Below are 11,177 nucleotides of genomic sequence, written 5' to 3' on the forward strand. Positions count from 1 at the left end.
TTTTACAACTTTTGCAATTTTGCACAAAAAGTACAACTAATGCAAAGTTCACTAGATTTCACTTCTAGGACTTGGAAAAGGTTCCAAACTATTAAAAAAAAACCAAAAATACCTAATCTTAGGCTATCTTGACCAAAAACTCAAAAAGACTCAATTTGGCCTAATTAGCAACTTTTGCATATATCTTGGACAAAGTGGCCTACACATAAATATCTTGCTCATATCTCTCACCATTCATCGTGGGATCGAACTGTCTATTTCATTAGCTCCGGGTGGATGAATAAACCCTCACCCCAAGCTCATCCCATCCCATCGAGCGCTCAAACATTTTCGAACATGCCAAACCCAAATGTCCCTAAGGGTCACTAAATGTCATAAGGCAACAATCTTTGATGGGGCATATCTCGGAGCTCGTGTGAGGTATGGATGTGATTCTAGGTGCTATAGGAATGCATTGTAGAGACCTACAATAACCTCTCTCTCTTTTTGGAGATCTTACTCCATTTTGATTTTGCTATGCCATCTCAGGTGATGCTGAAACTTGTAGTGTTGGCTAGTACAAAGTTGCCAACTACCAAATCTTCCTCACCATTCATTGCGGGATCGAACTATCTATTCCATTAGCTCTAGATGGCAGGGTAAACCCTAGCGCCAAGCTCATCCTATCCTATTCTATTGAGCGCTCGAACGTTCTCAAGCACGTTGAACCGAAACATCCCTAAGGGTCACTAAATGTCGTAGGGCAGCGATCTTTGATGAGACATATCTCGGAGCTCATGCAAGGTATGGATGTGATTCTAGGTCCTATAGGACTATGTTGTGGAGACCTACAATAACCTCTCTCACTTTTTGGAGATCTTACTCCATTTTGATTTTTTGATGCCATCTTTGGTGATGTAAACTTGTAGTGTTGGCCAGTGCAAAGTTGCCAACTGTCAAATCTCCCTCACTATTTTCTATGGGATTGAACTGTCTATTCCATTAGCTTTGGGTGGCTGGGTAAACCCTAGCCCCAAGTTCATCCCCTCTCGCTGAGCACTCAAACATTCTCAGGCATGCCAAACTAAAACATCCCTAAGGGTCACTAAATGGCATAGGGCAACAATCTTTGACAGGGCATATCTCGGAGCTAGGAAAGGTATGGATGTGATTTTAGGTGCTATAGGACTGTGTTGGGGAGACCTACAATAACCTCTCACTTTTTGGAGATCTTACTCCATTTTGATTTTGCGACGCCATCTCGGGTGATGTTGAAACTCATAGTGTTGGCCAGTACAAAGTTGCCAACTGCCAAATCTCCCTCACCATTTGTTGTGGGATTGAATTGTTTTTTCTGTTAGCTCTAGGTGGTCAAGTAAACCCTAGCACCAAGCTCATCCCATTCCATTGAGTGCTCGAATGTTCTCAGGCACACCAAACCAAAACATCCCTAAGGGTCACTAAATGCCATAGGGTAACTATCTTTGATGGGGCATATCTTGGAGCTCGTACGAGGTATGCATGTGATTCTAGGTGCTATAGGACCATGTTCTGGAGACCTACAATAACCTCTCTTTCTTTTTGGTGATCTTACTCCATTTTGATTTTGTGATGCCATCTTGGGTGATGCTGAAACTTGTAGTGTTGGCTAGTACAAAGTTGCCAACTACCAAATCTCTCACCTTTCATCGTGGGATCGAACTATCTATTCCGTTAGCTTCAAGTGGCTAGGTAAACACTAGCACCAAGCTTGTCTAGTCCCGTTGAGTGCTCGAACATTCTCGGACATGCCAAATTGAATCATCCCTAAGAATCACTAAATGCCATAAGACAACAATCTTTGACGGTGGCAACTAGATATGTCATTTCATCCAATGATGGAGACTCATGATAGAAGGTAAAGGGGTGATCATACACATCATTTTGAACATATTTTTTTATGGTAATAAGGTAATCCTTGTTTTTAAGGTCAAGGAACTTGAGGTCACCTATAAACCCAAATTGCCTTAGTCCTAACAATTTTCTTTTTTTTGTTGTTTTTGTTAATAAGTCAACTCAATAAGTGTTTTGAGAGTCATTACAACTTATATAATTGCATGTTATCATTGATTGGAGTTAGTGGAAGATGCTAATGATCTTCTTGGTTGTCTTAATAGTCATTTCATGGGTTTGAAACATATCCACTTCCCTTTGTGAAGAGTTGTCCAAAAATCAACAAATTACATGGTGTTGCAAAGAAAATACAATCATAGGATGTTGGAAGATTGTTTTCACTCATAGGATGTTGAAGAATCTCTTGGAAGGTGGTGTAGGAGCACCCGTTCAAGGCTCCCACCATATCATTTTTGGTGTAATGAACTTCTCTGAAGAAGTATGTGAATACAATAAGGGCATTTAGCTCATGCTTGTGTGTCCAAGCTTGGATAGGTCTTAAAATTTCCTCTTTGGTCTTTGTTGAGAATGGTACCTTGACTTTGGGTTGGTATCCTTCTTAGCTCTTTGTTGGGGGGAAGTTAATTTAGGATTTTTTATTGCATTTTAGGCATGGGTGTGCATTAAAAGAACCTTTCAAGGTGGACTACTTGATTAGAAGACCAAAGTGCATGAACAATGCAATGTTATGTAAATCTGCCACCTTATGGAAGGGATGTTATTATGAGTTTGGAAATTCTTAGGTGAAGCAAGATAGTGAAATTTTCACTCCCAAGGATGTTTTGGGAAGGCATAGCATGGTCTTGAAATGTGAGTCAAAACAAGAATACCCAAGAAATAAAAATTGCCCCAAAATTGCTTGCAATTTTTTAAAAGCTACTGAGCAACTTTTTCCAATTGTTGCTAAAAGACCTACTTTGTGAAGAAGCTTTGAAAAATCCCTAAAACCTATCTCTAACCCGAGGAGAAACCTATCTATTCTTGGAGGAACCCTAATCAAGGGTTGGCAACTCATTTCTTGTACGAATCCATACTGTTGGAATGTATGCAGCAGACTGTGACTGTTTTAACACATATTTTACTAGTTTTTAATCTTGTTTGGAGGAAAATCACATGGCTATTATCATTTTGTTGCATGTTATAGTTTTCTTATTGTTTTTTTTCCATTTTCCATGCATTAGTTATAGTTTGTGACCAAGTTTTGAAAGGTTTTGTAAATTTCTTCAAAGATACCTGTTTGCTGCCAATTTTGGAGTTGTATATCATGAAAGGGCTATAAGTCTTGTCTCCACCATGAAAATTACATGGTCTTCTAGATTTCAATGCTACAGACCCCAATGTATTATATTATGCAAGAAAGTGGCCTGAAAGTGAGTGCAAAGAATTCTTTGATGAAGCCCTAGGCGAGCTAGGCAATGCCCAGCTAGGGACTGTCAGCAAAGAAAGAGCTCTCAAGAGCAAAGCTTGAAGAATGAAGACTTTCCCTTCTGAGGGATTGAAGAGGGGTATGAGAAGATTCTAACTTTTGGAGGAGGAGTCTTGATGAAGTGTGGAAGGTGTCTTAAAAGTGGGGACAATAGGCAACCAAGAAAACCCTACCAAACCCTCAATTTTGCTATTTTTGTTGTATGGCCTGTGGGCACCCTAAGAGCCTAAAAATCCTTGAGCATGGGTCCTATGTATCAATTGTTCTTAAGGCCAAAGGTGTTGAAACTCTAATACAAAGGAGCTATCGGCCCTAGAAATCTGGGTGGAGGCCTAATTAGGGGCTCTCCTTGTAGCCCTTTTGTGAAGAAATCTTGAAATCGAGTACAAACCCATTGTTGTTATCCATTCAAGCATAGTAAAAGTGTTCCAATAACACCTTAGGACATCATGGAAACCTTGGTTGGATTGGGGAGTGTTTTGGTACCCTAGTAGACCTATAAAACCTTTGGAGGGATAGTGTTCCTAGAAGAGTAAGAGAGTGATGCTACAGGTTTGGATCAGTTAATCTAGTGAGGAGGTTGGGCAAGGTCAGGGGATGTTCTAAGTAGCAAGAGATCCTATAGATCACATAGGTGTAGAGAAAACACCAAGATCCACATATGATATACAAGGTTGCACGGGGACGGGAGTACTTGGGGTACTTAGAGTATGGGTACGAGTACATTTATTTTTTATAATAGGGCACGGGGTACTTGGGTATGTCAAACTTTATTTTTAATTATACTTTTATATTTATAGAAAACATGAATTCATGAGTCATGACAATGATTTTTCAAATCAAGACCATGATAAAGTTTGCAAATGTAATGTATTGTTTTCAGTTTCGGATTTGTTATATGTTTGTAATAATAATTTATGATAAATGTTTAGATGCATAACATAGAAGGCAGACTTTAAACATGAACAAGAAGATCATAAATCATATGACAATGACATATTGCAAATGATAAATTCCTGGCTTTAACACTGATAAAGTTTATTGTTGATCAATATTGTATCAAAGTTTCAAACTGATTAGGTATTGAATTAAGCTTGATAAACAAATAACAAAGAAGGAAAACTTTAAATAGGAACAAGATCATAAATCATATTACGATGACATATTGGAAATGATAAACTTATGCTTGAATAGTGATAAAGTTTATTGTTAATCAATATTCTATCAAAGTTTCAAACCGATTAGGTATTGAATTAAGCTTGTTAAACAACGAGCTGATACACAAAAAAAAAAACTGAAAAAAAATCAGAAATCTCAATCAAGGTCCTTAGCTATGATGCTTTCTACTAAGTACCTAGTACTTGGGATACGTGTACCTGGTACTTGGGTATGTGGGTATGAGTACCAGTTGTGTGGGTACAAGTAACCATGCAACCTCATAATATATTATGATAACCAATAATGTCATACATGAACGAACATATTATATATTATGATAACCAATAATGTCATACATGAACAAACATATAATATATTATGATAACCAATAATGTCATACATTAACAAACACATAATATATTATGATAACCAATTATGTCATACATGAACAAACATATCATACATTAACCAATATGTCATAAGTCTAATAATGTCATGCATCAAATATATGTCATACATCAAATATAAAATGTCATATATACATCAAATGTATATCGAATATGTCCACTGACATAAAATCCAACATATATGTCCATTGATGCCTATACAATGTGTCTATCAACTTTATCTTCTCCTTCACATGAGGGGAAGGAAACAAATCTCTAGAGGTCTTTTGTCATTGTGTGGAGGGAGATGATGGGGATGATGGGGTCTTCCTCACACGCTTGCTCATCCTCTTGTTTAGGCTCTTCTCTAACTTGAGCTGATACAAAGTATATATGAATTAATAATTATTATACATTGAAATCAAATATATGTACACACAAAATTAATTATTTTCTTATTAACATAATCAGATTTCCACAATCCATTAGTATGTGAGCAATGTTTCTGGATTAATTATTTTATTACCGCCATCAAATAGTCGCTCTGCAAGTCCACCCCAAAGGCTCGCAAATGATCAGGTGTAACAAGACCCTACAAAAATTCAATCAATATAATCACTTATAAATAACATTAAAAATTTTGATACTAACTATTATAAACAACAACTAAAATAGCTCAGTTAATGGCTCTAAACTAGCCATAGTTGTAGCCACTCCATGATTGATGGATTGTCGAAGATGAGGAATCTCAGATGTGAAGAGTTGCATGTCATACAATACACGTTACATGTAACATGAAACATGAAACAAATATAATCAAATGAATTAAATCAACATGAAACAAATGTATCTCTACAAAGCTTGTATCATGCCTAGGCTCGGAGTCCATAGTGAATGTTGATGGTCCAGTAGAGAACTAATGCACATGCATAAATTTTTTTGTCAATCCTTCATATCATTACTCAATAAATATATGTATTAATTTAAATGATTAAATCGATACATACCTTTGGACTTGTCAACGAGACAAAAATGGGGCCGGAGGATCTCTACTAGGGTCGCCAACGCTCTGGCCCTGAATTTTGAACAATGTTAATACATGCTAATTAATTAGTCATTCACTATACATATGAAATGTGATCAAATTAGTTTATTATAATTGTAATTTACCTGTGTGTCAATGCCAAATATCTCATTCAAGAACTGATTAGTGACTAGTCCATCATCCATACTATCTCTAGCATGACTACCAAATGTGCATAAGGATTCACATGATGTACACATGTGGCTACAATGCACAGAAGGCTCCTTCTCAACTAATGGACTCATGCAACGAATGAGGGTTTGCATCAAAGCATTAATAGTCCCTAGAGTGTTGGCCTCTATATGTTCCTTCACAACTGAAGGAATAATCAAATGCTCACCTTATGGATTGACAACAGGTGCCCTAACTACGTTAGAGTCATGACGTGCCCCTGGCCTCTCAAATGATGACACCCCACCTCTACTCTGAGATTCTAATATATTAAAATAATTGGGGATCTCCCTAAGGACAATTCACAATACAATTTCCTTAAGAGATACATTGGGACCTCGCGATTATTGCAGGGAGGGGCATCAAAGACCATCCACCGTCTATCCCAAAAATTATTTCTAATACCATGGTGTATGCACCAATGGATGGGGAACCATTTAGTTGTCTCTCTAATAGTATTTTATTCACCAGGCTTTCTAAACAATGCACAAATGCTACCTTTTGGTATATCATTTTTTTAAACATCTTGATATGATAATTTGTTTACATAATTTTTTTTTGTTCCTCTCTCTTAACACACCAAATATCTAACTGACCACTAATAGAAGATACATGGGTCATAATGGACTCGAGAGAGGATGCCAATTGTGCTCTTATTGGATTGGTTTGTCCACAAGCTTTCAACCTACCAATGAGTACTTGTAATTCATTTTTCCCTCTTTCTATTTCATTTATTATGTTGTCTTGTGTGCCAGGAGGAGGTCTTCCAATCGATGCAAGTTGCAAAATTTCTTGTTCTTGTTGTGGAGGGTTTTGATTCTCATCTTGTGGAGGGTTTTTGTTTGGATCTTGTTGAGGGTTTTGGTTTTGATCTTGTTGGGGATTTGCTGGTTCATTATTCACATTTCCTGATAAAAAACCAATTATAATCTAAATAAATAAACAAATTTAAAGAAAAATTGAAAAAAACCTACATAACAATGCAAAAGCAAGGGTAGAAAACATACGACGTGATCTCAATCTCGAACTTCGGCAACAAGGAGGCATTTTAAGGAGGCAGGTGGCAAAAATCTTCAATTCCTTCAACTTGCGTATGCACTGTGGCTATGTAATCCTTGCAAATTGGAGTGATAGTGAAATGGGTTGCGAGTCTGCAACCCATTTGTAATTATTTTTGCTTTAGAAAGCACGTACGCACTTTTTAAAACTAGAAAAAAAAGGGTGTCATCTTTTTGGCACCACAACTTGGTGCACTTACCCCATGATTTTTTCATCGGCAAAGTGTGTTTTGAACTGGTGGAAAAAAAGGAAGAAACAATCTCACAAGAAGCTTTGCAACTCGTAAAAATATATGGTAGCCTATTTAGCGAATTTCCTAGATTCACATACATAAAAGAGGGAGAATTTGATGAAGAGTCCTTGAGGTTGCTTAGATATGCTCTAGATTGTTTTGTTTTGGCTGAATTTTGTCGACAACTAACATTGGTAACAATGAAATGCTTTCCTGAGGATAAGAAAGAAAGCTTATTTCCTGTAAAACTGGGTAACCTTTCTTGTAAAACTTTAGATGATGCTTTGAATATCAGGTCCGTTTTGTGTGCATTTGATTCTAAGTTCTACTTACCTAGACAAAGATTCAATAACAAGAGACTTGCAACAAGGATGTTAGAATTGGAAGAACAATTCTCACCCATATACCACTTGGAAGATTATTGGGAGGACTGTTTGGATGAAAGGGAAATTCAAACAAAAAGGCACTCCAAGTTGGTACTACCGCTGATCTCAACCTTCAAGCTGAAATTGAACTTCAAAGGAGTCCAAGAGGATGGTTCGGCCTTATTAAACCTGGCTGCTTGAACTCAGTGGATCTTCCTTTACCTCCTATCAATTGGTTCAAAACAAAAATCGTTTATATAATGCAAAGAACCCAAGGTGTTCTTGATTACACCAAGGCATGGCTTGAGAAAAAAAAGAAGGATCGTCCCAACCCCAAGTTGAAAATACCAATCAGGCATCTCCTTCTTCCTCTAGCACTAATTTAATCTTTTTTGTTGATTCTGAAGATAACAAGAAGGGTTCAAATGTAGTAATTTGTGAAACAGTTTAAGATCAACCAATAGTTCAAAGGACAAAATCCAAGTCTAGGTTCTAGAGACAAAACATCATAGCAGTGCCACAACAAACAAGGATAGACTTGGACCAAGAGCAAGATGAGGATTTGGCAAATAGCAAACAAAAAGTTCAAGCTACTCTTGACAATGTGTCATGAGTCCTAGATTCCTTGAGTACACCTAGGAAGGACCATAATAGGATTAAACCTTTTTCAACCCTACCCAATTGCTTAACTAGCTCAATAAGAAGAAAGAGGAGTTTAATTCCAATCTAAGTTCCTCTCAAGGATATGGCAAAGAAATACGTTGCTAAAACCCTAAAACTAGAAAGGATGAAAAACTTTGCTCGCTTGCTAACAAATGCTAAAATAGGAGAAGTAATAGCTGAAGTTGTCTGGTATAAACCTAAAGATCCTTCTGCAAACCTAGATGTTAGAGATTTTGAGATCACCAGAGTAGGTTTTGGGGTGTTGAATAGAGAAAGCAAGGAACATTGGCTAAATCACTCTACTCAACATATGTTGATTCAGTCCTAGAAGGATACCAGAGAAAAGATAGAATTGAAACAGATAATCAACACTATGGCTGAATATATTGAATCATTGGATGGTTCAGGCGTTTTACCTCTAGTCCAAGCACCCTGAGGTTTCAACCCAACATCTTTTGATTGCAAGAGATTCTTGAGTCAAATGCAACATGGTAAAGCCTTAGTGATAACAATAGAGATGAGTGGATAAATGGGGTGATCCACAAGGGAAAGGATTTCTTTTAGTAGTGTGTAGTGATATTTAACAAAACTGATGCCTTGCTAAATAAACTAAAGGCACAACTACCTACTTGGGAAATAGAGGAGAATAATTGGGCAGTAGTAATCACCCAAATCTCTGATGTAGAAGAATATGGCATGGGGAGATTGTTCACCTAGAATTCATTCAAAATAGTAGATACTGGCATACTAAATGTGATTAAGGGGAATATGATTTGGAGATGCTCAATTTTCAAGAAAGTCATTGCCAATTCCCACAACATTGAAGCCGAGATCAAGCACATGTACATGGGATTCACAAAGGATATGAAAGTAATCAGCCTCGATGATATATTTCAATTTGATGCAGGGATCCTAGAAATTGAACTTTTTTTCAAACCTTTTGAAGCTCACCAAAAAACGATCAAGGAAACAACAAATTTCGCACTGGCAGATCTTGCAAAAGTAGCACATATTGATTTTGTGCTAACTCTTTGTATGGACCGCTTGTCTGAATAAACAGTCCATCTCAACCTAATGAAGTTGGATTGTGACATGTGGAAGACACAGATTTTGAGCTTAAGGATTGCCAATTTGAGTGCACTTCATTAATTTGTAGGTGTCTACTACAGCTGGAAATTGACTAAAGATGCAAGTGGCAACGAGTATAAAGCTGAGAATACGAGCGAAGGTCATGGTTCACTGGCCTAGTGGGCCTTTATCTTTTATGTTTTAATATCTTTGAACTCAAAGACTACGTGTCTCTTATTGAACTTTTCCATTTTATTAATTGTTTTTGTTTAACCGTCAAGGGTGGTTGGGTTTTCAAGGAGACCCCTCTGGTGTAATCTATTTAAGACATGTCTGAACAATGATTAAGGGTTAGAAAAGGATAAGAGGGAGAAAGAAAAACATACTAGTTTTTTGGCTCTTTTCTAGCAGTTACCTTTCTTTTTGAGATGGTTAATAAAATTAAATAGTATTTAGCATTTGAAAAATATTTGTTGTGGAATTATGAATTATAGTGGATTAAATAGATCATTAAGTCAAATCTGAATCTATGTATTTTGATTTGTATCTAGAAATGTTTCTTTGAAAACACTCTCTTGAATGCTTATTGATCAAATTTTGAATTTTCGTCGAAGGAAGTTATTTGATTCAATTGTCATTATCATTTTCTAATCAAATCACAATCATTTCAATACATGGAAAACTCTGCATTTCTTTGATCACTTAATTATTCTTTATAATTTGTCATCATTAGTCGCTTGTCCAAAAACAAGTTGTGTTACCTTCAATTTGTTTTCTGGTTAAAAGAAAAGTTGTGTATTTGGTTGAAGGATTTATTGTAAATCCTATGGGGAGTTGTACCTTGTATGAATTCAGAGGAAAGGTAGTTATGTATACATCTTCCAACTGTTGTGGCTGATTGTTGTCTTTTTATTTAGGGAATAGAGTTATTTATAAGACACAAATTGTGGAGACAAATCTGTTCGCCAACACAATTGTTAACAAATAATGGAAAAGCAGAAAACAAAGGAAGAGGGAAGACAGAGCATACCAATATACATGCAGCAATAATCTACAGAATACACAGAGCCCACTTGAGAAACTAGTTAAGTTTTATTAATCAATCACCAGCAACTATCTACTGCTTCTACAACACATTCCTAAACCATACATACAGAAAACTTACATTGAATGTATAAAATATATGAGTACTCAAACATGGCGCCAAAACCCAAATTGAAAGACCAAATTGCATGGCAACATCTGGAAGCTTCTCAAAGTCAAACTTCATAATAAATGCTTCAACTACTCGCGGGCAAACTTTTTGCATGCGTTATACACAACACATTGGAATCATTGATTTCATTTGAGATCAATGGTTCATATTGATTTTGGGAGAAACTTAAGAAAGCTAGTCATGTGAACCCACATAGATCCAAAATGCTGCCATGTGTCTGGGGTAACATTATGTGTTATCCCATCTCAATGACATGTTTTGTTTACATCTTCATTTACTTCACACATATAACAGATTCTATTTATAAAAGGAAGAATCAAGAAACTGTAAATAAATGTCCTAATTCAATATATATTTACTCTAGAAATGATTCTCCCAGTGAAGTTGAAAGGTTCTTAATGAGCCCACCAGGGATCAAGTCTCACTTGTCTCATGGCT

The 11,177-nt window shown here is 36.5% G+C and overlaps 1 pseudogene; it reads left to right on the forward strand.

Moving 5' to 3' along the window:
• Positions 1–9,703, forward strand: part of LOC149533190 (putative beta-1,3-galactosyltransferase 8) — a 56,477-nt pseudogene extending 46,774 nt beyond the window's left edge.
• Positions 9,704–11,177: the final 1,474 nt, after the last annotated feature.

This window comes from Cupressus sempervirens, chromosome 10, assembly GCF_028749045.1.
Source record: "Cupressus sempervirens isolate cs-2001-9-10 chromosome 10, ASM2874904v1, whole genome shotgun sequence".
Taxonomy (NCBI): domain Eukaryota; kingdom Viridiplantae; phylum Streptophyta; class Pinopsida; order Cupressales; family Cupressaceae; genus Cupressus; species Cupressus sempervirens.